Source organism: Symphalangus syndactylus, chromosome 7 (assembly GCF_028878055.3).
Source record: "Symphalangus syndactylus isolate Jambi chromosome 7, NHGRI_mSymSyn1-v2.1_pri, whole genome shotgun sequence".
Classification (NCBI taxonomy): domain Eukaryota; kingdom Metazoa; phylum Chordata; class Mammalia; order Primates; family Hylobatidae; genus Symphalangus; species Symphalangus syndactylus.
Window position 1 is genome coordinate 91,464,626 of NC_072429.2, and position 25,982 is coordinate 91,490,607.

Genomic DNA, 25,982 nt, shown 5'->3' on the forward strand with positions numbered 1-25,982 from the left:
TTGCAGTGAGCCAAGATCGCACGACTGCACTCCAGCCTGGGGAACAGAGGAAGACTCTGTCTCAAAAAAAAAAAAAAAAAAAAAAAAAAAAATTGGAAGCAGCCCCAATATTGATCAACAGAAGAGTTGATAAACTGTGGTTTATTCATACAGTGTAATACTACCCAGCAAAAAAAAAAAAAAAAAAAATACTGAACATAGGCAATGGAGATAAATCTCAACAATATTATGCAGGGAAAAAGAAACAATGATGTCTCTGTACTTAAATGGTCATTCATCAGTGTTATTTATTCTTGCAGCATCACGTGACAATGGTGACCTCTACTCCCTTGAAAATACTTGAAAAAAATACTTCCTATGGGCTAAAGAATAAATGAGAGGTGAGAAAGCAGAAATGAAAATTACAGACCAATCCATTATAAAATAAATACAAGGAAGGAGACAGATAGCATAGTAAGTAGAAAGGAACTGAGGTTGAGGAAGAGTTTTTTTTTTGTTATGCTTTGTTTTTACTCTTTATGGCTTGTTTCTGATTAAAGATGAAAATTTGAGTTGGTCTAAATAATAATTGGGAGGAACAACCAGAAAGTGAGAGGGTGAAAACACAGAAAAAAAAAAGTAACAATGAGTGAGGTTTCCAAATAGAGAAGAAAGCATAGAATCCAGTATTCATTTGAAGTAATAATCATAGCACACTAAGTCCATGAGTCACTTTAACAAGAAAAAGAGAAAATAACAGGCAAAATTACACATAAGACTTGAGGTCTGGTAACCAAAAGTAGAGGGATATCTATGCAGTAGCTCTGTTTTCACTATGAAGTAGAAGGCAAGATTATCTCCTTGTGAGAGAAAGGAAAGGTGGGAAGTTTGGAGGTTTGCAAGTGCAGAGCTGGAATTAATGCTGTGGAGGAATGGAAAGAGTTGTCTAAAGAAAACAGGATTAACTGGGTGCAGTCACTTGTGCCTGTAATACCAGCTACTCTGGAAGCTGAAGTGGGAAGATCTCTTGAGCCCAGGAGTTCAAGACTGCAGTGAGCTCTGATCATGCCACTGCACTCCAGCTTGGGCAACAGAGTTGAGGCCCCATCTCTAAAAAATATAAAAATAAAAAATGAAAACAGGATTATGGGCAACACTAAGAGACCAAAAAAAATTGTAACCATGCATCTATTATAGCACTGGACTATCTGATTGCAAATAATATTTTTCTTTCTGAGTGCTTAGCTACTTAGTGCTGACATAGGGAAGGGTGGTCTACTAGAGTAAGCAGAATTTAAGTTTTCCCAGATAGGCATGACAGAAAACTTTAGGATACCATAAAAAGTGGGTGACTTGATGTTCTATGGCATCTAAAGGTAGAAAAGGAAGTGAAGACAGTAGTGGTTTAGAGTTAAGCAGAAAGTGGAACAATCTTTGGACTTAATAAAGGTAAATAAACAAATTTGAAAGTAAAAAATAACCAAATAACAAAATTTGGGAGTAAAAAAATAACCAAAAACCAAATACTAGGGGTGAAAAATTAGTTATTTGACTAGAGAAGAAAGGTTATTAAAGGTCACTAGTCAGTGTGAGTGTGAGGTGATTAATATTATTATTGAGATGGAGTAAGTTTTGGTCTGGAAGGACTGAAGTGGTAGGAAAACATTATGGCAGATACGTTAAGGAACTGAAAGACCAGGATAATGCATACGTCATACATGTGAATAATGAGGGTACCCAGGATGGTAGCAGGATTTGGGTGAGGAAGCAAAGAAAGACTCAGAGTTAGAAAGACTGAGAAGGGACCTGGATGTCCATAGATAAACAGCAAGAAAGAGAGGTAGAGGACACTACAGTCAAATGGAATGAATCACCAAGGAGCTGGGCTTCTTGTTTGATTTGTCTCATTTGCTTTTATATGCAGGAAATGTAAATGTTCTGGAAGTGGCGATAAAAAAATAAAATGATAAAAATCAACCTCTTGATCCACAGGTACGTGAACAATGGAAGAATAGTTTCCATTTAAGATGGCTTCAGGAAAGTGGTGTTTATAAGAAGAATCAAGTTCCAATTAACGTCAAGAGGTAAAATTAATAAAGCGTTTGGGATTAACTGGGTTCAAGGGGAATATAAAAAAATAGAGAGGGAAGGAAATAGCAGGAGATTAGTCCATGAAAAACCAAAGATAATACAGAATAATATGGGCATAAGTATTTAGTGGAGGACCTATAACCAAATGGGCCAGGTAGGGCAGTGAGAAAAGTTAACAGGAATGTGTAGTATCTTGAACTACCCTTATCTCAAAACTGCAACGAGTACTCAGGCCTCTCCAGGAGTCAGTTGTAGCCTTGGTAAATGGAGGAGTTCTAATCCCTTCAGGAAAGTCAGCTGGCTAGAATTCAGCACCACAGAAGAAAGCCTCAGATCTCAAGAGTCTAGTTAGTACCACCTATTTATTGGGAGAAACTGGAGGGTCCAGATCAACATTTGTCAAAGTATGGTCCGTAATCACCATTAGAGTTGTCTGGGATACTCATGAAAATGCATATTCCTGGGCCCCATCACAGTCCTACCCAATCAGAATCTTAGGGGCTAAAGTATATGGATCTCCAGTTTTGTTTTGTTTTTAAATTTCCCGTGTGATTACTGTCACCATTAAAGTTTGAGAACCATTGATTATCTTTTTAACAAGGTCACAGGCAATTCTTTTGCACAGTAGCATTTGAGAAACACAGCTGGAAGTAGATGGGAGGCCTGAGCAGGGACTGTGAAGTCCTTCAGCCTCTCTGGTGGACCAGCAAGTCCTGGTTGGTGTGGCATAATCAAATTGTGGACGTTTCTAATGATCCCCTGAAACTTTAGACTTTTTCTGAATTCAACAGGAAAACATAAAAGGATTTAGTGCAGTGAGGTAATCAAAACAGATACTTTTTAATAAGATTAGAAAGACTAGGAGGTTTGAAGTTAACTAAATAGGCTAGAAAAAAAAAAATCCAGCTAAGTTCCAAAAGTAATCTACTAAGTGATAAATCAATGCAACAAGTAGAAAGGAAGTTCTAGTTGGTGTTTTACTTTTTAGAATATAGGAACAGCTTGGATGGGGGCAATGAGGCAGAGGAAAAACTGAAGATGACAATGTTTTTCAATTTTAGTGATAGTTAGCTAAAACACAAAGTCCAGGCCTCACCCTTCAAAAATACCCAGTCAATAATGTTGGGGAGTGGCCAAGGAAGCAGCATTTTGAATAAGCACTTACTCACTGCCAGTTTTCAAATTCAGGTGGCTAGTGGACCATACTTGGCAAATATTGCATTAGACAGATGGTAATGTCATTAACAAAAACAGGTAATCTAGAAGTAGGTATGCGGTGGCTGACGAGGGTGGAGGAGCATTAGAAATCTACATTACAAAATGTTTAAAACAAGAAATAGAAAACAAAGCACTTGTTTCTCCCAAAACCTAATAGAATTAATTAATCTAAACATAATTGTGTCCCAAATAACCCAGCCCCCACCAAAAAATACCCACAAATATTTTACTTACTTTTATTTTAATGCTTTTTTGATGCACAGATTGTTGTGGCATCTGGACACATGACACACTTGAAAACAACACATTAAATTTATACTGCCCGGAATAGACAAAAAGCTGCCTTGTAAGCATCATCAACAATGCTCATTATTGGGGGAGGGGTGTGCTGCATTAGCTGGGTCCCATGGAATTATATTTTTAAATTCTAAACTTTTCACAAGTATAAAAGGGATAGGGACTTCAAATCTGAAAGGCCACACGAGGGAGATAACTTCTATTAAATAGCAATTTTTTCAAGTAGGAAAATGATTGTTATGATTCACCAGGGTTTGACTTCAATAGTATGGGAAATGTACTTGAGTTAATCTTCTGGATTATATTTGTAAAAGAAGATAGGTTAGTTAAGCTAGGATTGGTCTATAATGTAACTTTTAGTAGTCAAACTAAGAAGTAATTAATCGCGTAAATTGCACTATCCTTTAAATAAAGATTTTTTTTACGTAAACTGTTCTTTCTAAAAGTTTTAAAAGCTTTCTAAAAGTTGTGCACATGTATCCTAGAACTTAAAGTATAATAAAAAATAAAAATAAATAAATAAATAAATTTTAAAAAGATTACAATAGGCCCAGCACGGTGGCTTATGACTGTAATCCCAGCACTTTGGGAGGCCAAGGCAAGTGGGTCACCAGAGGTCAGGAGTTTGATATCAGCCTGGCTAACATGGTGAAACACCCCCCCACCCACGTCTCTACTAAATATACAAAAAATTAACTGGGCATGGTGGTGCAAGCTTGTAATTCCAGTTACTCAGGAGGCTGAGGCAGGAGAATCGCTTGAACCCGGGAGGTGGAGTTGCAGTGAGCCGGAATTGAGCCACTGCGCTCCAGCCTAGGCAACAGAGTGAGACTAGGTCTCCAAAAAAAAAAAAAAAAAGATTACAATAATATGGTACCAAACAAATGAAACTGCAGACCCTGTTTTCAGGATTACAAAGTGCTGATACAAGAAGAGACACATATCCAAACATGTAAAAAGAACAAACATCTACAATTCTGATGTAAAGCCAGTAAGGCAGGCAGCTTGTACCACTGCACGCTAACAGCTTAATCAGACAAAAGGTATGAGAAGAAGTAAGGGTACCATTAGCTTCAGGGATTCTGAGGTTCACAAAGGGCAGTTTCATTTCCACTTGACTATTACCCAACAAACCTTCAGACTGCTTTTCCTGATGAGACAAAGAGTAATTGAAAATGGGGTTGTGATCTGGACTATCTGATTGCAAATAAAGATCACAAACCTTGAGTTTTCAATGCTTACAATCCCTCTAAATCGGATTATTTTAAGAAAATTAAATAAAACTCAAGATTGTTTGAATTATCACATGAATAAAAAACTTTATTTCATCCAGCTGGTACCAAAAACTGGGCTAAACAATGAAGGAAAACAATAAGCTCTAGACGTAAACATCTCAGATGGCATCTACTTTTATCTCTGTAATTCCTGACTAAATGGATGTAATTTCTTGTATCATAATTCCTCTATATGAACTGCCTTTTCTTGGCTCTAATGGAGTATTAGTGAATTCTTATGATTCAGGATTTTCAATAAATTTTTCTGAAACAAAAACTTACTAGCAAAAAAGACACTGCCTTTATGTTTAGCCCAAATGTTAATTGCATTTGACTAAGAATTTCTGAGTAATATATCTGTGTTCAGTGTAAATGAAATGTTCTGATACACTTTAAATCTTATCAAAATCACTACTAATAACCAAATTTGTTTTATCCAATGTTAAAATTTTTATTTTTCTTAATTTATATGCATTTTACATAGAAACAAAATGTGAATCAAGTTCCCAAAATTTGCTAGTTTTAGGATAAAACTACTATTAACAAGTTTTGGAAATCTACTGAAAAACTTTTCTGAGTCTCTATATGTGCTCTTGTCAATCTAAGAGGGGGCTTACATAAGTCACATTACCCAATGTTATTTGCCCGATTTCTCAAACAGTGCACATTATCATCCCATGAAGCCTCTGTTTCATGTAAAGTTTGGGAAATAGAGGCCTAGATTATTGGAAAGCTAATTAAAATGGATTATAACAGAACGAAATAAGCATTTTGGTTAATGAATAAAAGATATCAAGAACTGGCTAAGAGACATGCTTATCACTTTCCCCAACTTGTGATAAAGGAATATCCTGTCATCAGAGACCTGTAATAGGATGACCATATAACTTACCATCCAAGCCAGAACACTTTTGAGAGTGAAAGAGGGCCCCATTCATTACATCAAGATAAATTTAAACCAGGACCATCCAGGACAGCCCTTGCCCCAACTGTGAAGTACACAATGACAGTTTACCATACACCATAGCTCAGTTAGTTTTATCACCCATAAGGTGTTGCAGTACGAGGAAAGAATGGCAAGTCTTCTTTTAAAATACTGCATTTCAGAAAACCAATTAATATTTTAGGCAATACCTGAAACAGATATGAGAATATCACAATAATAGGTTATGCTGAGATAAACTGTCCTTATTTACAAAATAAATCATCCTGTGGCACGTGGCACTACTGAATACTCTGTTGTCAAACTTCAAGCCGTAGGCTTCTAAGTCAGCACTTTCCTGATTCTCCTACATTTCAATTTCTTCTTTACCTCTTTCATTAGCATTCTTCCTCTAGCTGCCTATGAAACTATGGCATTTGTATTCCCATGTTCCCCATAATTCATTCACTTTATATATTATGCCCTCCTTGGGTACCTCATTCCCTCAAATATATTCCAAGGGCCTATATACCTACCCCTAACTTCTTCAATCATGCATCTAGCATCATTCTAACAAAGCATAATCAATGTGAATTTCTCACTTTTCCTTTAACTAGCAAGTTTCTCCTGTTTTCTACCTTTTTTGTTTGTTTTAATTAAACTGACCAATACAGTGTTCTCATTGCATGCTATCCTCTTCTGACGGTGTTAACTTGGATCACTTGATTAAGGTGGCACCTGCCTAATTTCTCCACTGAGAGAGAATTTAGTCTTTTCCCCTTTGTAATTAATAAGTATTTGGTGTGGAGGTGCTTTGAAACTATGTGAATATCCTATTCATCAAATTTGCAACTACTTGGTTAGCATTTATTGATGTTTCTTGGTTGAATTAATTATACTCTGACAGGTGCCATGTGATGATTTTATAATTTCCTCATTTCTTCCGTATTTATTAGTTAGTATCCTACTTTATTAAAAAGCATTTCCTTCTCTCCATTTATTTATTCATATATGTGTTTATAGCAGTATGTACTCATAGTTTTTTTATTCAATTAGTTAGAATTAACGCATATTATTTTTAAAATTTTGATTCCCAAATTGTCCTGGATTTGGCTAGTGAAAGTTCCTTCAAGATGGTTTGTGTCCTTTTGGCATATCACCATCCTTTTTTAAGAACCTCTTTATTTTCTGACACATAAGATATTTACGGTTTAGCATGTGTTTTCTCTGCTCCTGCACTAGAACCTGCCATTGCTCTAAGGGGCCCAATTCCCCTTTAGTAGAGAATGTTTTTTAGAAAGCAAGATCTGGGGACAAGATATGCTCATTTCTAATAAACTGATACTGTTCACAGGCCTCCTAAGTAGAGAGAGCTAGGAAATATATGTATTGGTATGAGCTCAGTACTTCCAATTTCCAATCCAACATCACACAGCTCTCATTCTACTTTGCCCTTTCCACATTTATATTTGTAGCTTTCCTATCTAACATTAGGAAACCTGTCAGACATTACTATCAATGTAAAGTTTTCATGTTTAATTTTTTGTATAATATTTTATAAAACAATTAATACTTAATATTTCTAAAATTTGTGAGTCACCTATGAAACAAAGAATAAGAACCGATTTGAATTAAATCTACAGAATAACCTGTGCTCATATAGGTCAACTTGGTGATAATGGTAATATCAAATATTAAATATCCCACAGAGATCTATCACCTTATTTTACACCTTACAGACATATGCTGCATGCTATGGCAAGGAAAATGAGACTGTGCTTAAACCAACCACACCTACTACTGAAGCTGGCCATGGGGTTTATTTCTCCTAAACATATGACTGTCTGCAAAAGGGGTAGATAAAAGAATAAAACCAGTGTTCTTTGAAGATAAGGCATAAAGATTCTAGAAAGAAAAGTAAAAGCATCATTCCTATGTGTAGCCACATACTGTATGTTTACATAGGTATTTATACATTTAAAAATATAGCTTGTTTATATCAGATTGCTAACATTCAAGATATATATTGTGAAATCATGTTTCTGTATATTGATTCATCACTTAATCTAAGGTTTAGACACAATGGTTCTCACACTTCTGACTATAAAATACACAGATAACATATCACTCACTGAACCTCCTTGATCTATTTCAGCGGCAAGCATCGCTTATGCTAATTTTTAGTCATTTCTATGTGTATTATCAATTTCAAGTAATTAGGTTTCCAAATTCAACAAAAAAATCCTTAAGTGACTAGGGTAAGTCACTCAGGTCCACACAGAGAGAGCAGGAGAGAAAGTGTGAAAGAAATAAAAACCTCTATTGTTTTTGTAATGGTGGCTATTTCAATGGTGAATTGAAAAAGCAAGTTCTAGTTTGGTACACGGATAGTTTCCTAAAGACATTCAATGTTTATCCCTTGACAAAATAAAGAAAAGTAGGGTAATGTACCAGACAAGAAGGCATAAAACCTTAGCCATGTCTTTTCAATGAAAGACTAGATGACATTGACAAAGTCAATCAGTTTCCCTTCTTACACAATTGCTAAATTCTCTTCCAGTTTAAAAAACATAGAATACATAAGCATATGTATCAGGCTAAGGGTAATTATTTTCATGCCGAGAAACACATCCTTGAATATTAAGACAGAACTAACAATAAGTACATAACTTTTAAGCATATATACCTTAAAACTGATGGAAATTATGTGCACTGAAATAAGCTTAAGTATATAAGAGGAAACAAAGAGCTCAAGACAACAATAAGAAGGCCCTTTATGGAAATTTTGCTTCTAATATAATAGTTTCAAAATGCTGTATGACTTATTTAAAAGAGCTTTATTAGTAATTAACTGTCAAAAGTATAAAAACAACTGGTATATATCCAATTTCATAGAAGTTGTACTAAACACATTCATTATATTGAAGTCCCAGGTGATTATAGCATTAGCACTTTGTTAGTATTTGCAGACTGCTAGTTTTCAAACAGATTGTGGTATTATAACGTATATTTATCAACTATGATGCAAATTATGCTTTTAAAATACCACCGAATTTTTCCACTAGAGAAATATAATAAAGAATTTTGAGCTTAAAAAATTGAGAAAACAATGTGGAAAAAGGTTAATGGAAATAAGCACTAGGCTATTAGCTAATATAACTCTACAATGTAGAAACAAATAAATAAGTAAAAATAGATGGAACAGTACAATACGAAAAAGCATAAGTAGATTTCCTGTTACAATGGATTGATGGAGAAAAGAATTTCCCAAGGTAAACTGAAATACAAACAAAAAACTAGAAGTTCTACTTTGTGCCAGCTTTTTATCTTCCATCTCCTATTCCCTAATTCCCACTCTATCAAATCTATAAAGCCTTTCATAAAGTATTTCATTTAAAAAGATGTCAAAGTTCTGCTTGATAGTTAATTGTTGGCCTTTTTAAGAGTATTCAGTCTCACAAAAAATAATAAACAAAGAAAAGCTAGCAAATGAAAATATGAAAAATATGATTTTAAATAAACTGTTCAAGAGTAATAAAAGATTCCAACTTGATCAATGTTGTGAACTACAAATATTAAAACACTTCAACAGCAAATGTTTAGAAATTATTGCTAAAATAAAATAATCAGGGTTTTGGTTAAAAGCGTGTTCATTCTGTGAAAATTCACCATCTACATATTCTGTTTTGTGCATGTTCCTTTATGTACAGTATTATGCATCAACAGAAAGTTTTGAAAAATTAGTGATGTAGCTAAAGTGATAAGTAAGCACAAATTAGAAAAGGCAAAAGATTGAAAAATAATGAACCAAAAAGGAAATAATAGAAAAAGAATAAAGTCCTTCAAATTACAAAAAGTCATAAACTAAAAGCAATAAATAATTAAATTAAAAAAACAGAGTCAAAAGGGATGATCAACATAGACAAAAACTGAGCCTTTTAAAAATAATAACATGGAACAAACTCTTGTCCTGACGGAATAAGAAAGAATACACAAACAGTATTAGATATTTTAAAAAATGACTCAATATTCAGCAGAGATTAACATTATATAACAAGAAGATTCTATTAAAAATGCCATATCAATAAATTTAAAAATTAAAACACATTTCTTAAAAAACAGACTTACCAATAGCAGCTGAAGAAGGTAGAGATCAAATAGAATAAAATTCAATGGAACTATAATTTTTGTAAGTCAATCAATGTTTAAAAATCTACCCTTAAAAAATAAGACACAGCCAGGCGCGGTGGCTCACGCTTGTAATCCCAGCACTTTGGGAGGCCGAGGCGGGCGGATCACGAGGTCAGCAGATCGAGACCACGGTGAAACCCCGTCTCTACTAAAAACACAAAAAAATTAGCCGGGCGTGGTGGCGGGCGCCTGTAGTCCCAGCTGCTCGGAGAGGCTGAGGCAGGAGAATGGCGTGAACCCGGGAGGCGGAGCTTGCAGTGAGCCGAGATTGCGCCACTGCACTCCAGCCTGGGCGACAGAGCGAGACTCCGTCTCAAAAAAAAATAATAATAAAATAAGACACACACACACAAAACAGGTAAGATTAAATAGTCAACAGGGAAGTTTTATTAACCATTCAAGGAACACATAATCCCTACAACAAGCTTTATAAGGTATATAAAATATTAAACTATTTTGAAGCCTAAAAATTGGCACACTTCTCAACTCATTTCATAAGGCTAGTAGAATCTTGAAATGAGAACAAGGCAAGATAATTATGAGAATGAAAAATTACAAGCCAATCTTACTTATGAACAAAGATTTAAAAATCCTGAACATAATATTAGACAACCAAATCCAGTATGTATAATCATAATGATAAAATTTTCCATGATGAAGCTGGGCTAATCACAAAAATGAAAGGACAATTTAACATTAGATATTATCTTAACAGTATTCTTCTTGTTAACTGATTAAAGGAGGAAAATACTGACAGACCTCAATCAATACAGAAAAATAAAAGTTACATTCAATACCCATTCATTATTACAGGGAGAGAGAAGGAAGAAAGACAGAAGATGAACAGAGGGAGGCAGGAAGGAGAAAGCAAAGGAATTTAGTAAATAGAAATAGAAAAGAACGTTTTACCCTGTTGATGCATAGGCAAACAGACAAAGCAAAGATTATCCTTAATAGAGAAAAATTAAAAGTTCTCTTTTAAAAATCATAAGCAACACAAAGACATTGTAGTGAGACATCCAGATAGCACAGTGAGACAAAAGGGGAAAGAGCATAGGGGATTGGAAAGGAAAAAGAAAACATTATGATTCACAAATAATATGACTCCCAGGTGGCAAAGTGGAGAGAAACTACAGACAAATATTTGAATCTGTATAAAATTATTTATAAGAGCTCAGCCAGGTTATGATATATAAAGTTTATATATAAAATTCTAATTTAGCATAGCAACAAAATCTATAAAGCAGCTATAAATACTATGGAATACCTCTAAAAGTATATGCATGACTACTTATTGAACTGTCATAGGAGCTCAGATTATTACAATAAGGTAAGAATAGTAATTAATAAAATATTTGAGGGAGCAATGTGGCAATACCCAGTAAAATTAAAATTATGTACATACAAGAACCATTAATCAACTGCTAGTTATATGAACTAGGGAAACAATTCTATATGTGCACAAAAACACTAGTAAGTACACTCACTGAATGTTTTTAATAACAGCAAAAAAGAAAAATAAAACTCTGTATGTCTACATAATTTATTCATAAGTGAAATATAAAGGAATTAAAATGTGTGAACAAAGACACATTTATTTATACACTTACAAAACAACTTAAAACATGACAATCAATAGTCAATATTATTTAGGGAAAAATATACCTATACCAACACACACACACGCACCCAAATGATAAACGCCAAATGCTGTGGTTATGTAGCAGGAATGAGGAAGTACAATTAAGATCGCTTGCACAGGGTTATTTATTTAATCAGATTTCTTGACAGTATATTGCTGGGTCTTGCTTGTTTTACCCAGTTGAAAATATGTGTTTTAAATGTACAATTAAGATCATTTTATTTAATGTAATTAGCGATATGTTTGCATTTATATCCATCATCCTACCATTTATTTTCTATTTGTCCCATCTGCTCTTACCTCATCTTCTTTGTTCTTTTTAACTTGCTTCTTTGGGATTAATTGAGCATTTTTTAGTATTTTATTCCATCTTCACTTTTATTAGTCATTCCTCTGTTTTACATTTTTAGCAGTTACTAGAATTTATAATACATATTATGTAACATTTCATAATCTGTCTTCAAATAATATTATACTACTCTACATATTATATAAGATCTTGCAACAGTAAACTTCCAATCTCAACCCTCTATCTTTTGGGATATTATTGCCATATATTTCACATCTACGTTTTTATCAGTATAAACCATTGATAATATTTTTGCAGTAAAGAGTCAACATATCTTTTTCAAAACCTTAAAAATGATACAAATGCCTTTTGTATTTACCTACATATTTACTATTTCCAATATTCTTTGTTCCTTGTGTGATGTTTCATTTTCCTTTTTTCTGAAGAATTTCGTTAACATTACTTGCCGTGCAAGTCTTTAGGCAACAAATACTCTCAGCTTTTGTTTAGAGACAAAAACTTTTATTTTTTCTTTAATTTTTGAAGAATATTTGTCTTCAAATAGAATTCTAGGGTTCTAGGGTCACAACTATTCTTACAGTACTTGAAAGCTAACACTCCTTTGTCTACCGACTGGGATAGTTTTGTGGAACAGTCTTCAAACTTATCTTTAGGTTTACCTTCTTATATTTTAAAATTTTTAATTGATATATATATATATATTCGAGGTGTACAACATGATTGGATATATGTATACAATTTGTAATGATTATTACAATCAAATTAACTAACACATCCATTACCAACCATTTTAAATTTATCTTTAGTTTATATTCCTTACCCATACTTGCTACTTTTAATGATTTTTGCATTATTGTTTTCACCAATTTAATTTTGATGTGCTTTGGTGTCTGTATGTCTACTTTTATACTGGTCAGGCTTCTCTGAGCTTCTTAGATGTATCGTTTTGTAATTTTCATCAAATTTGGAAAAACTTCTCACATGATTTCTTGAAATACTTTTTCTTTCTTCCCCTGCCCCTGCCACTATTCTGAGACTACATCTACACATATATGAGACCATGTATTGTCTCATAACTAACCAAGGCACTGTTAATTTTTGTTGGGAGGGGCAATTATTCACTCTGCCTTTCATTTTGGATCAATGTTACTGCATTATCTTCAAGCACACTGAGCTTGTCTTCTGCAGTGTCCTATCTGCTGTTAATACCATAAAGTGAAATTTGTAACTCGAAAATTATACTTTTCACCACTAGAAGGTCCTTTGATTCTTTCTAATATCTTCCATTTTCCTCTTATGTTAAGGTTTTTCTTTAAATATTTAAAATTATAATAACTGATTACATTTTTTGCTGGTAGTTCTACCAAATCTGTCATTTATAGATCTATTTCTATTGACTGTTTTTCTCTTGGTTATAAATCACACTCTCCTGCTCTGTGGCATGACTAGTAATTTTTACCAGATAATGGAACTGCAATTGTTACATTGTTTAATGTCTAATGTTATTTTATTCTTTTAAAACATTTGCGGCTTTTTGTTGAGAGGAGAAAGAGAGTTAAAATCAGTATGGTCAGGTTTTACTTAAGTTTTTTCTAGGTTGCATCTAAGCAACCTTTAATCTAGGGATAGATCAGCCTACTTCTAAAACATTATCCCCAATGGGGTCTCAACTAAATGCCCTGGTAGATTATGAAGACATGCCATTCTGAGTGGTCCAAACCTTAATATCTCCCCACTCTGTGTGAGCTCACAGAATTGTTTTATTTGTGAATTTGAGAGAAGCAAAGGGGCTAGAATGGCTTGACCCAGCAGGGTAAACAGCAGCTCTACACAGCCAAAATGCCTACCCAATGACTCCATATGGCAGAAAGACTCCCAGCTTCATGGATGTCAGAGACATGAAGGGATATCAGAGAAGGAAAGAAGCTACGCTGGCTTTGCCCAGGAAGGTAAGCAATGGCTCCACACAACCAAAAAGCTCACCCTACAACCTCCCCAGGCAAAGAGATGCCCTCCTCCACAGATCTCAGAGAAGCAAAGGGGCTATACCTATTTGACCTGGGAAGGCAAGCAGTGTGGCTCAACACAGCCAACAAACCCACCCTACAACCCTACTCAGGCAGAGAGATTCCTGCCTCTATGCATTTGGGAGAAATGTAGGCACTAGTCCTGCTTGATCCGAGAGGTCAAACAGCCACTCAATTCAGCCTAATGCCCATCCCAGGGTACCACACACAGAGGGAAGCAAACCCTCATCATGCATTCCTAAGGAGCATAGCCTCAGGTCCCACCTGTCCAGAGAAGCAACTCCACCTAACCTTGCAGCCTGCACCCTTGCCCAACCGCAGATCCCAAATAGCAGAATTACCCAGCCAAGGAATATGTCTTATATCTGGGCTAACCAGAAGCCACTGCAGTACCCAGCCAGCAGCTCCACCTAATAGGAGAGCCCGGTCAGTGGTCTCACCAGTCAGCAGAACCCAGAGAATAGCATTATCTGACATCAGAGAGAAGGTAGTGGCCCAGCCAACTAGAGAATACATAAATTTTCTTCAGGGTCATCACCAGCTGACCCTTCATGAATCACAGGCTAGACAAAATAATGAAATTCTATCCATGTCAAAGAACTGTAAATGTGAGAAGCGAGGGCGGTCTTCCCAAATGTACAGACCTATCAATAATCACCTTAAATGTAAATGGATTAAATTCTCCAATTAAAAGACTTAGAGTTGCTGAATAGATTTAATCAAAAAAAAAAGACTCAACTGTATACTGTCTGCAAGAGAATCACTTCACTGTCAGGGACACAAACAAACTGATAGTGAAGTAACACAAAAAGATATTGCATGCAAATGAAAAGCAAATGAGAGTGGAGTAGCTATACTTATATCAAATAAAATAGACTTTAAATTTTAAAACCATAAAAGAGACAAAGAAGGTCATTATATAATAATAAATGGGCTTTTCCAGCAAAAGGATGTAATGTTTGTAAATATATATGCACCCAACATTGGAGCATCCAAATAAATAAAGCAAATATTAGTAGGTATAAAGAGAGAAATTGACTCCAACACAATAATAGCACAGGACTTCAACACACCACTTACAGTAATGGACAGATCATGCAGACAGAAAACTAACAAACAAGCATTGAATTTAAGCTGCACTCTAGGCCAAAAGAACCTAACAGATGTTTACAGAATACTCCAACCAACTGCTGAAGAATATACATTCTACTCAACTGCACATGGAACATTTCCCAGGATAGATCATATGTTAGACCCAAAACTAGTCTTAATAAATTTAAGAAAACTAAAATAATATCAAGTTTCTTTCTGACCACAATGGTATAAAACTAGAAATCAACAACAAGAAGAACTTTAGAAACTTTACAAATACATAGAAATTGAAAAACATCCTTCTGAAAAATGAATGGGTCAATGAAGAAATTAAAAGGGAAATTTATTTATTATTTATTTATTTATTTTGAGACAGTCTCATTCTGTCACCCAGGCTGAAGTCCAGTGGTGTGATCTTGGCTCACTGTAACCTCCGCCTCCTGGGTTCCAGCAATTCTCCTGCCTCAGCCTCCTGAGTAGCTGAGATGACAGGTGCCTGCCACCATACCCAGCTAATTTTTGTATTTTAGTGGAATATTTATTTTGTATTTTAGCCTCCCTCTTGGCCAGGCTGGTCTTGAACTTCTGACCTCAGGTGATCTGCCCACCTTGGCCTCCCAAAGCACTGGGATTACAGGCATGAGCCACTGCACCCAGCCAAAAGGGAAATTTAAAAATTTCTTGAGACAAATAAAAACAACACATCGAAACCTATGAGATACAGCAAAAGCAGTTCTAAGAGATAAGTTTAGAGCAATAAATGCCAGCATCAAAAAAGAAGATCTCAAATAAACACAATAACATTGCACCTCAAGGAACTAGAAAAATGAACAAATGAAACTTAAAATCAATAGAAGGAAATAAAAATCAGAGCAGAAATAAATAAAACAGAAACTTTAAAACAAATACAAAAAGTCAACAAATGAAGAGTTAGTTGTTTTTTGCAAATAGAAACAAAATTAACAAACTCTTAGCCAAACTACATTTTAAAAAAAGAGAAAAGACTCAAATAAATTGATGGAAAAGAAGGCATTGCACTGAAATCACAAAAATGCAAAAGGTCACAGGAGATAATTATGAACAAGTATATGACAACAAATTGGATAATGTAGAAGAAATGGATAAACTCCTAGAAACATGCAACCTACCAAGATTGAATCATGAAGAAATACAAAATCTGAACAGAACAATAATAACTAACCAGCTTAAATTAGTAATACAGTCTCTCATCAATGAAAATCCCAGGGCATGATACCTTTCTGTTGAATTCTACCAAACATTTAATAAAGAACTAATACTAATTTTACTAAAATTATTCCAAATAATTGAAGAGGAGGGAATACTTCCAAACTCATTCTTTGAGGCCATAATTACTCTGATAATGCAATCAGACAAGGATGGAACAAAAAAAGAAAACTATTCTGATTATTATAGATGCAAAAATCCTCAACAAAATACTAGGAAGAGCCCATATCATTAATTATGATCAAGTGAGATTCACCCCATGATGCAAGGATGGTTCAATGTATGCAAATCAATAAATATTATACATCACATTAACAGAATGAATGACAAAATCCACATGATCTTTTCAACAGATGCAGAAAAAGCATTTGACAAAATTCAACATCCCCTCATGATAGTAACTCTCAACAAATTAGATGTAGAATGTACGCACCTCAACACAAGGCCATATGTGACAAACTCACAGCTAATATACTGAATGTGGAAAAGTTGAAAGCTTTCCTCTAAGATCTGGAACAAGACAAGGATGCTCACTTTTGCCACTTCTATTCAACATAGTACTGGAAGTCCTAGCCAGAGAAATTGGGCAAGAGAAAGAATTAAAAGGCCTCCAAGTTGGAAAGGAAGAATTTAAATTGTGCCCGTTTGCAGAAGTCATTATCTTATATGGAGAAAATACTAAAGATTCCACTAGAGCTGCAGGATTTGAATTCAACATACAAAAGTCATAGTATTTCCTCTTTTTTTTAGACAGAATATAGCTCTGTTGCCCATACTGGAGTTCAGTGGCACAGTCTTGGCTCACTACAACCTCTGCCTCTGGGGTTTGAGCAATTCTCCTGCCTCAGCCTCTCAAGCAGCTGGGACTAAAGGTGCCTGCCACCACACCTGGCTAATTTTTTGTATTTTAGTAAAGACAGAGTCTCACCATGCTGCTCAGGCTGGTTGAACTCCTGAGGTCATGCAATCTGCCTGCCTCAGCCTTCCAAAGTGCTAGGATTACAAGCATAAGCCACTACGCTTGGCTGACAAAAATCAGTGGTATTTATATATACTAAAAGCACACTATCTAAAAATGAAATAAGGACAACAATCTTATTTACAATAGCTAAAAAAAAATGGGACACTTAGTAATAAATTTAACCAAGGAGGTGAAAACTCTCCGCAGTGAAAACTATTTTTAAAAACTGATCAAAAAATTGAAGACACACATAAATGGAAAAGTATTTCATGTTTATGAATTGGAAGAATCACTATTGTAAAAATGTCTATACTACTCAAAATCATCTACAGATTCAATGCAATTCCTGTCAAAATCCCGATGACATTCTTCATAGAAGTAGAAAAAAACTATCTTAAAATTCATATGGACCCAGAAAACACCCTGAATAGCCAAAGCAATTTTGAGCAAAAAAGAACAAAGCTAGAGGCATCACATTACCTGACTTTCAAATATACTATGAAGCTACAGTAACCAAAACAGCATGGCATTGGCATAAAAACAGACACAGAGACAATGAAACAGAATAGTGAACCCAAAAATAAATCCATACACTTACAGCCAACTGATGTTCAACAAAGGTGCCAAGAACACAGAATAGAAAAAGAGCAGTCTCTTCAATAAATGGTTCTGGGAAAAGTGGACATCCACATACAGAAGAATGAAGCTAGATTCCTATCTCTTGCCATATACAAAAATTAAATCAAAATGAATTAAAGGCTTAAATGTAAGACCTGAAACAATAAAACTGCTAGGAGGAAACAGGGAAAACACCATATTGGACACACATTGGATTGATCAAGGATTTTTTTGGGTAAGACCCCAAAAGCACAGGCAACAAAAGCAAAAAATAGACGAATGGGATTCTGCTAGAAGCTTTTTAGAAGAGGAAAAAGCAGAGGAAACAAGCAATAGAGTAAAGAGAGAACCTACAGAACGGAAGAAAATATTTGTAAACTATGCATGTGTTAATATCCAGACTATATTAGGAAGTCGATCTACTCAATACAAAAAAACCCCAAATAATCCCATTTTGAAAATGTGCAAAAGACCTGAATAGACATTTCTCAAAGGAAGACATACAAATGGCCAACAGTTATATGAAAATATCATTAATCATTAGGAAAATGCAAATCAAAACAACAAGACAGCACCTTACACCTGTTAAAATGGCTATTATCAAAAAGATAATTAAAAAGTAACAAATGGTGTGCATGTGGAGAAAAGGAAAACTCTTACACACGGTCGTGGGAATGTAAATTAGTACAGCCATTATGGAAAAGAGTATGAAGGTTCCTCAAAAAAAAAAAAAAAAATACAACTACTATATGATCCAGCAATCCTACTGTTGGATATATATTCAAAAACAAATAAAATCAGTTTGTCAAAGAGGTATCAGCACTCCAATGTTTATAACAGTACTATTCACAATAGTCAAGAGATTAAATCAACCTAAGTGTCTATAAACGAATAAGTGGATAAATAAAATGAAGCATATATATGTAATGAAATACTATCCAGCCATAAAAAAGAATGAAATCCTGGCACTCATGGCAACACAGATAAATCTTGAGGACACTATGTTATGAGAAATAAGTCAGGCACAGGAAGACAGCTACAGCATGATCTCACTTACATGTGGAATCTAAAGAAGTTGCTCTCATAAAAGCAGAAGGCAGAACGGTGGTCAACAGAAGCTAGCAAGGGAAAAGGAGGTGGGTACAGGTAAATTTTGGTTAACAGTACACAGTTACAGTTAGAAGGAATAAATTCTGGTGTTCTATTGTAGATTAGGATAACTAAGGTTAACAATATTGTATTGTATATTTTAAAATGGACAAGAGAATTTTGAATGTTCTCACCACAAAGAAATGATAAATATATAAGGTGATGGATATGCTGGCTAAATGCCCTGATTTGATTTTGCACAATGTATACATGTATTAAAACATCTTACTGTACCCTATAAATATGTATGTTTATTATATCTTAATAAAACAAAGTTAATAAAAAAATTAAATAGATAATGAGTGCTAACTATGGTGTAGGTACTGTCAAAGGTGTATTTACATATGATAAATAATTTTTAAAGAAGCGGAACAAATGCAATCATTACCCATTATCCTATGTTGGGCCCAATTTATGTATCTCACCCAATTCACTACATACCGGACTTTCAGTCACTTGTCCAATGGACAGCACTGGCCATTACCTTCAACTCATTTTCCAATACCACTGATTGATGTGGCTTCCTCTATAGTGAAGATGAAGGCACAGCCCTATCACCACTTTCACAGCTACAGCAATATCTACACCCTGATGCATGGAAGCTCAGTTCCTCCTGCCACCTCCAGATTCCAGTGAAGCCACAAAGCATACGGTGTAGGATCTAACTTCCCCAACAATCGCCTACTGGGGTCAGGGGACATAATCTGAAAGTACAGGGACAGTGACATACCATAAGGTGAGCTTTGACCAATGTGAAATGAGAGATAGGAAGACGTTGGCAGATAAATTATTTTTCTTCCTCAATCTAACTGACTTGTCCTGTACAGCCTGTCTGGAGATGCTTCACATGACTAAGCAAGAGTCTGTGTTTGCTCGTGCAGCTGTGGACAGCTTAGTGACCAACTTACATTTGTTTTTCCCTCCTTATGTACTATATAGGTATGTATATAGATATATATTTGTTCAAAGATTATATGCATGTGCAGGCATGGATATTCATTCTAGTTTTGCATGTGCCCCAAGAAGTAGCTATATGTATTAAATTTAGGATATAAAATACAGTTAATTATCAATTAACTTATTTTAAAAAGTACTAAAACATGTCCAGAAAAAAGTAGCATTTCTAATTAAAAATAGAAGCAAATAATAGAAAATAAAAAGAAAAATATATATCTTAACTTAAATAATATAACTAAGAACTAAAAATAAATTTACTTTCCCAGTGAAAATATGCTCTGGGCAAAAAAATAAATGACTAAAATATCAAAACGGAAAATTAGAAAGTGGTCTATTTAATAACAAAGGCTAAGCCTTAATGAAAGTCTACTACATTTCCTAGGATACTTTGATGATATATAGAAAATAATGAGTAAATTATTTCTCAAGTGTGATATATCTAGGAAATAGATCAGTGAAACAAAAAGAGTAATATCACAGCATACAAACAGAAAATTCACATATAGATGGAAAAAATCACAGTTTACATTGCATTCATGTTTAAAATCAAACATTACTTTTTCACATTTTGAAGATTTCCCCCCCTAAATATGGAAAGAAAAACAAGCCAGAGCTTTAATATAATATTTTTTTCCAACCTGGAACAGCTGCAAAAAACAAATCTTGCTGGAGATAAGCTTGGTTATAAATATCAACATTCCCTTTAAATAAGGGAGTCCAGTTTTCATACCATCTGCCTCTTTCTAAAAGGGAAAAAGTATGAAAAGCATAAACCAGGACATTCCCTTTCAAATAAGGCATTTAAAAATGAATGTAATAAAAAGGCTATGAACTACTCTGAACCCCTATCTTTAAAATTGCCCTATTTAGCTCAGATCAGAAAATGGGATGTTTTGAAAGCAAACAACTTTTATTCAATGAATAAACTGCCTAAAACAATTAATATTTTTGTGTTGTTTTCTAATTTTTTCACATTACTAGCCATAATAATATTCTCTGATTGAACCATATTTCTCCTTTATGTGTCATACTCCCTACCATTTATTTTGTATTTTTTATTTTACTTTACTATTGTTTTTTTGAGACAGAGTCTCGCTCTGTTGCCCAGGCTGGAGTACAGTGGCACAATCTCGGCTCACTGCAAGCTCCGCCTCCCTGGTTCACGCCATTCTCCTGCCTCAGCCTCAGAGTAGCTGGGACCGCAGGCGCCCACCACCACGCCCAGCTAATTTTTTGTTTTTGTATTTTTAGTAGAGACGGGGTTTCACCGTGTTAGCCAGGATGGTCTCGATCTCCTGACCTCATGATCCGCCCACCTGGGCCTCCCAAAGTGCTGGGATTACAGGAGTGAGCCACGGCGCCTGGCTCATTTATTTTTTAACTACATATGTCACTTCTACTTTTTCTAAAAGGTTTTTAGAGCCTATTCTAAAGACCTCCATGTTATCTCTAACGGTACAAAAATCTAGTTATTAAGAGACTAGACTTTTCTTTTAATACAGATTCTATCCTCTGCAAAAATCCTTCCTATGCCTCTCTCAACAGTGTTTATATATATATATATATACACACACTTAAGTTTGGACTTTATCTTAATGCCTTGTTTCATGGCCAGGTATGGTGGCTCACGCCTGTAATCCCAGCAGTTTGGGAGGCTGAGGTGAGTGGATAACCTGAGGTCAGGAGTTCGAGACCAACCTGGCCAATATGATGAAACCCTGTCTCTACTAAAAATACAAAAAATTAGCTAGGCATGGTGGTGGACGCCTATAATCCCAGCTACTCAGGAGGCTGAGGCAGGAAAATCACTTGAACGCAGGAGGCGGAGGTTGCAGTGAGCCGAGATTGCACCATTGCATTCTAGCCTGGGCAAGATGAGTGAAACTCCGCCTCAGATAAAAAAAAAAAAAGCCTTCTTTTTTCTTTTGCCCCTTCACTATTTTTCATTCTTTAATGGCCTTGTGATTGAACATTTAATTTTTTCACTGTACCACATAATTACTATTTCAATAATGAAGCCCATAAACTACATTCATTACTTAATTCTTTAAAATATTCACAAGAAAGAATTAATACAAAACGGTTTACCAAATAGAGCAGTCCAGAGGGTTGTACTGGTTACATCTAACGTAAAGGAATATTAAGTATAGTAACACTGAGATGACTTGAGGGATGGTAGAAGAAAAATAAGACAGGAAAAAAATGGTGTCTTCTATTTTAAAAATATATGTGTTTAGTCAGTTCCCTGAATTACAATGATAGGATTCTGAAAGGCTACTGAAACAAATGCACATAGGGAGCCCTGACATAATTAATTCTCCTTTTCATATTCATTCTCTCCCTTATTCTTTTTCTCATACACATAAAAACACATCCATATACTGTAAACAAAAAGAACAAAACTGAATTTTTAATCATGCATTTGTAGTAAAAGCACAAAGATTATGCTTAAATTTGTCCTTCATAGGAAAAATACATCCTAGGACCATTTTTTATTTTTTAATTCACTTTTATTCTGTTTTAGCAATGGACCACCTAGGTCTGTAATCATAGAAAACAAAGTTGCTCTACAAATGGCAAATGACATTTAATTGCTTACTTGGAATGCTGCATCTTCAGTAAAGAGGAAGGAGAGAGAGAAATTTCGCCACAGTAATGGTCAACAACATTTAATCTCTAAGTATTTAAAACAAATGATCATTTTACAGCAATCAGTATTTCTTCCTTTTCATGATTAATGTAGATATTATGAAATGAAATAAACAATGAGATTATCATTTCATTGCAACAATATGATTATCAATATCATATCATTGCAACAGAAAAGTTGTTTTACCTTATACCTATCAGCTAGTTTAAAATGTTTAAAAGTTTTTTTCATATTAAATTTAGTCCACTGTTTATTTCCTCACTTCCGTGAACAAGAATGCAGGGATCTTTGTTTTGTACACTGAAGAATCTTAAACAATAAGGACAATGTCTGCACATAGTGTATGCTCAATAGACATTTTTGAGTAAATATTCTCCAAAAGACAATTATGTTAATTTGAAACATACATATTTGATGTTTAATTATTGTAAACTTAATTGAAAATGCTTTGAGTTTTCAAATATAAACAATTGTTAAGTTTAGCCCAATGCTACCTCCTTATATATTCTAAATTTGACCTAATGGTTTCTCTGTGCACAGTAAACTGTAACCAAGTCTCTCTGTGCACAGTAAACTGTAACCTTTCCTTGTGTAAACAGACTGCAACCGTCTTTTGTGCCAATCACTGAGGTTTGGCCAAAGGTGGCCAACTGTTCAAACCAGGCTCAAATGAGGCAAACACCAAGCTGTAACCAATCCGGCTGTTTCTGTACCTAATTTCTGTTTTCGGTACATAACTTTCCTTTTTCTGTCCATAAATCTTCCACCACGTGGTTATGCTAATCTCTCTCTCAGCCTATTCTGGCCTGGGAGGCTTCCTGATTAGAGAATTATTCTTTGCTCAATTAAACTTGTTAAATTTAATTTGTCTAAGTTTCTTCTTTTAATGCTATATTTTATGAGAATCTGAGCCTGATAAAGGGTAGGTTAACTCTTCCATACTTGTTTCCTTTCTGATTTTGATCCTTTTTGGTGATTAACTAAGATAGGCTTATTTTCCATTTTCAAAATAGGTACAGTAAGAATACCTATCTCATATGGCTATGTTATAATGGTTAAATTAAATAGTTAATTTATATTAAGTGCTTCTCACATAGTAAGTGCTCAATAAATGTTATCATCATCATTACATCATGCTGATGTAATCGATTACTATTGAGGCAGTATGCAGTCAAGGAAGAAAAAGAAAGAAAGAAGGAAGGAAAGAAGTAAAAGAGAGGAGAGGAGAGGAAAGGAAAGGAAGAAAAGAAGGAAAGGGAAGGAAAGAAAGAAAGAGAAGGAAAGAAAGAAAGAAAAGAGGAAGGAAGGAAGGAAGGAAAAAAGAAAAAAATACAAACTTGATCTCACATTCATTTTTGAGCTCCATTTATTTAAGATTCTTAGGATATAAGAATGCTCTCGGCATACACTAAGCCTATAACAACTTAATTACATCTACAATGTACAATTTCTGGTATAATTTGATCTTTTAAATATCTTCTATCATCAGCTAAGTGGCTTCAACAAAAGTATCTTTGAATAACTTTTAAAATGCCAAATTATGTATGCTATCTTATTGTTCATACATGTTTGAAACTCTGGATTAGTAGAGTAACAGTTACATTTAGAAAGTAAATTTTTGTATACACTAGTTTCTCCTGAGGATAGACCATTTTAAGAACAGAGTGCTGTGGTGTATTTCAAAATGGTTCCTTTTCCCCTCCCCCAGGGATTTTTGTCAGATATTTACTGTGAGAACCTAGTCTCACAATATGTATGTATTTACATACTTAGTGCATGTACGTCTGTACATACAAAAGGCTTACACACTGGTCCCCATTTTTAAAGCTGGCAACTTAATCTCTATTCGTTGTAGGAATTTGCAAATTATCCTTCAGTCTAAGAAAAAATTTCTCAGGTAAACACTTCCACAATTCTTTATTCTGTATTCTCTTCAGGAGTTGTAAACTTCTTGATGTTTTTTCTACTAAGTCTGTAAGTCACAATTCCTTTTATATATCCACTACATGCATTGTGCAGGTTAATACTGTTCCTCTTACTAGAGCAATAGCTTGACTTTAGATAAAACTGGCTCTGCCATAAAAGCCTCAAACCTTTAATTTCCAATGATAAGTTTAGCATCTCAAATATTTAAAGTAACCCTAGGTCCAACACATAATAGCAAACAAGAAATACAATTTTAGAAAAGCCCTTATAGTACATTCCAACGAATATCTTCCAAAACCTTTAAGAAAATTTCCATAAATAGTCTACTTTTCTATTTTCTTTTTGAATATTAAACTTTAGTATAACATTATACAGGTCTCCCTCCACAGCCATCAGGGATTGGTTCCAGGACTCCTGTGGAAACCAAAATCCACAGGTGCTGGAATCCCTTACATAAAACGGTGTAGCATTTGCATTAACCTATGTTGTACATTCCCCTGTATTCTTTAAATCATCTTTAGATTATGTATAACATTTAATACAATGTAAAAGCTATGTAAACAATTGTTTTATTGTATTTTTCTGTTGTTTTTTACTGTTGTATGGATATTTTTATTGTTTTTTTTAATCCTGAGTATTTTTGATCTACAATTGCCTGAATTCATGGATGCAAAACCCCTTGATATGGAGGGCCAACTGAAAATGTCTTACTAAAAAAATCTATCATCTAAAAAATCTATCATAGGCTTCCAGTTTCCATTTCTGTATGTAAGGAGCTTAGAAGTCACCACTCTGTCCCTTTCCCAAGTAAAAAGTTAAACAGACTGAAAAATCAGCACTCTTTTTGGATTCTTAAGAAAAATGAGGACACAGAGCACAATTCTGACTCTCAAGGTTGGAGAAATAGGCAAATGCAGAGTCACAGCTTACCGGACAGAAACCCGTGAGAGGAGTCACAGGAACCGGTGCTGTGGTAGAAAAACCTGAACTGTAATTGACAAATTGCTAGAGGCTCAGGATGAAAAAGTCTGAATGAAAAACTCTAGGGGAACCAAGACAGAGAAGGACTCTCACACTCCGTGAGTTTTACCCCCAGGAGCTCGACTAGCTTCTCACAGTAAATACCTGAGAAAAATCTCAGTGGGAGGGGAAAAGGAACCATTTTGAAATACACTACAGCACTCTGTCATTCTTAACAAGATCTGTCCTCAGGAGAAACTAGTTAATCAAAGGCTAACTTGCTGGGTACTGTCAGAGCCTAACTGATCTGGGGAAAGGAAAGCCCCCAACTGTAGCCCACTCTAGCTTTCCATGTGGAGGAAGAGAAATACTCAACTCCAGGCATCCTGTCTTTACTAAAGTGGGGGGAAAAAGAAACTGAGAAACGCTTGTGAAGTTCACAGTCCAAAAGCCAATGCTCACTAAATGACTAA

General features: G+C 34.8%; 1 protein-coding gene across 11 annotated transcripts in view; it reads right to left on the reverse strand.

The window, feature by feature from the left end:
- Nucleotides 1-25,982, reverse strand: part of TRIQK (triple QxxK/R motif containing) — an 88,489-nt gene that overhangs the window by 46,843 nt on the left and 15,664 nt on the right. The window contains exon 3 of one of the 11 annotated variants that reach the window (XM_063643432.1): nucleotides 18,925-18,985. The exons of 9 other annotated variants lie outside the window; for them this stretch is intronic. The gene's annotated coding sequence lies outside the window, so the exon portion shown is untranslated. Of the gene's footprint in view, nucleotides 1-18,924; nucleotides 18,986-25,479; nucleotides 25,540-25,982 lie in introns of those variants that run through there. One more of the 11 variants, XM_063643433.1, reaches the window with a different exon arrangement.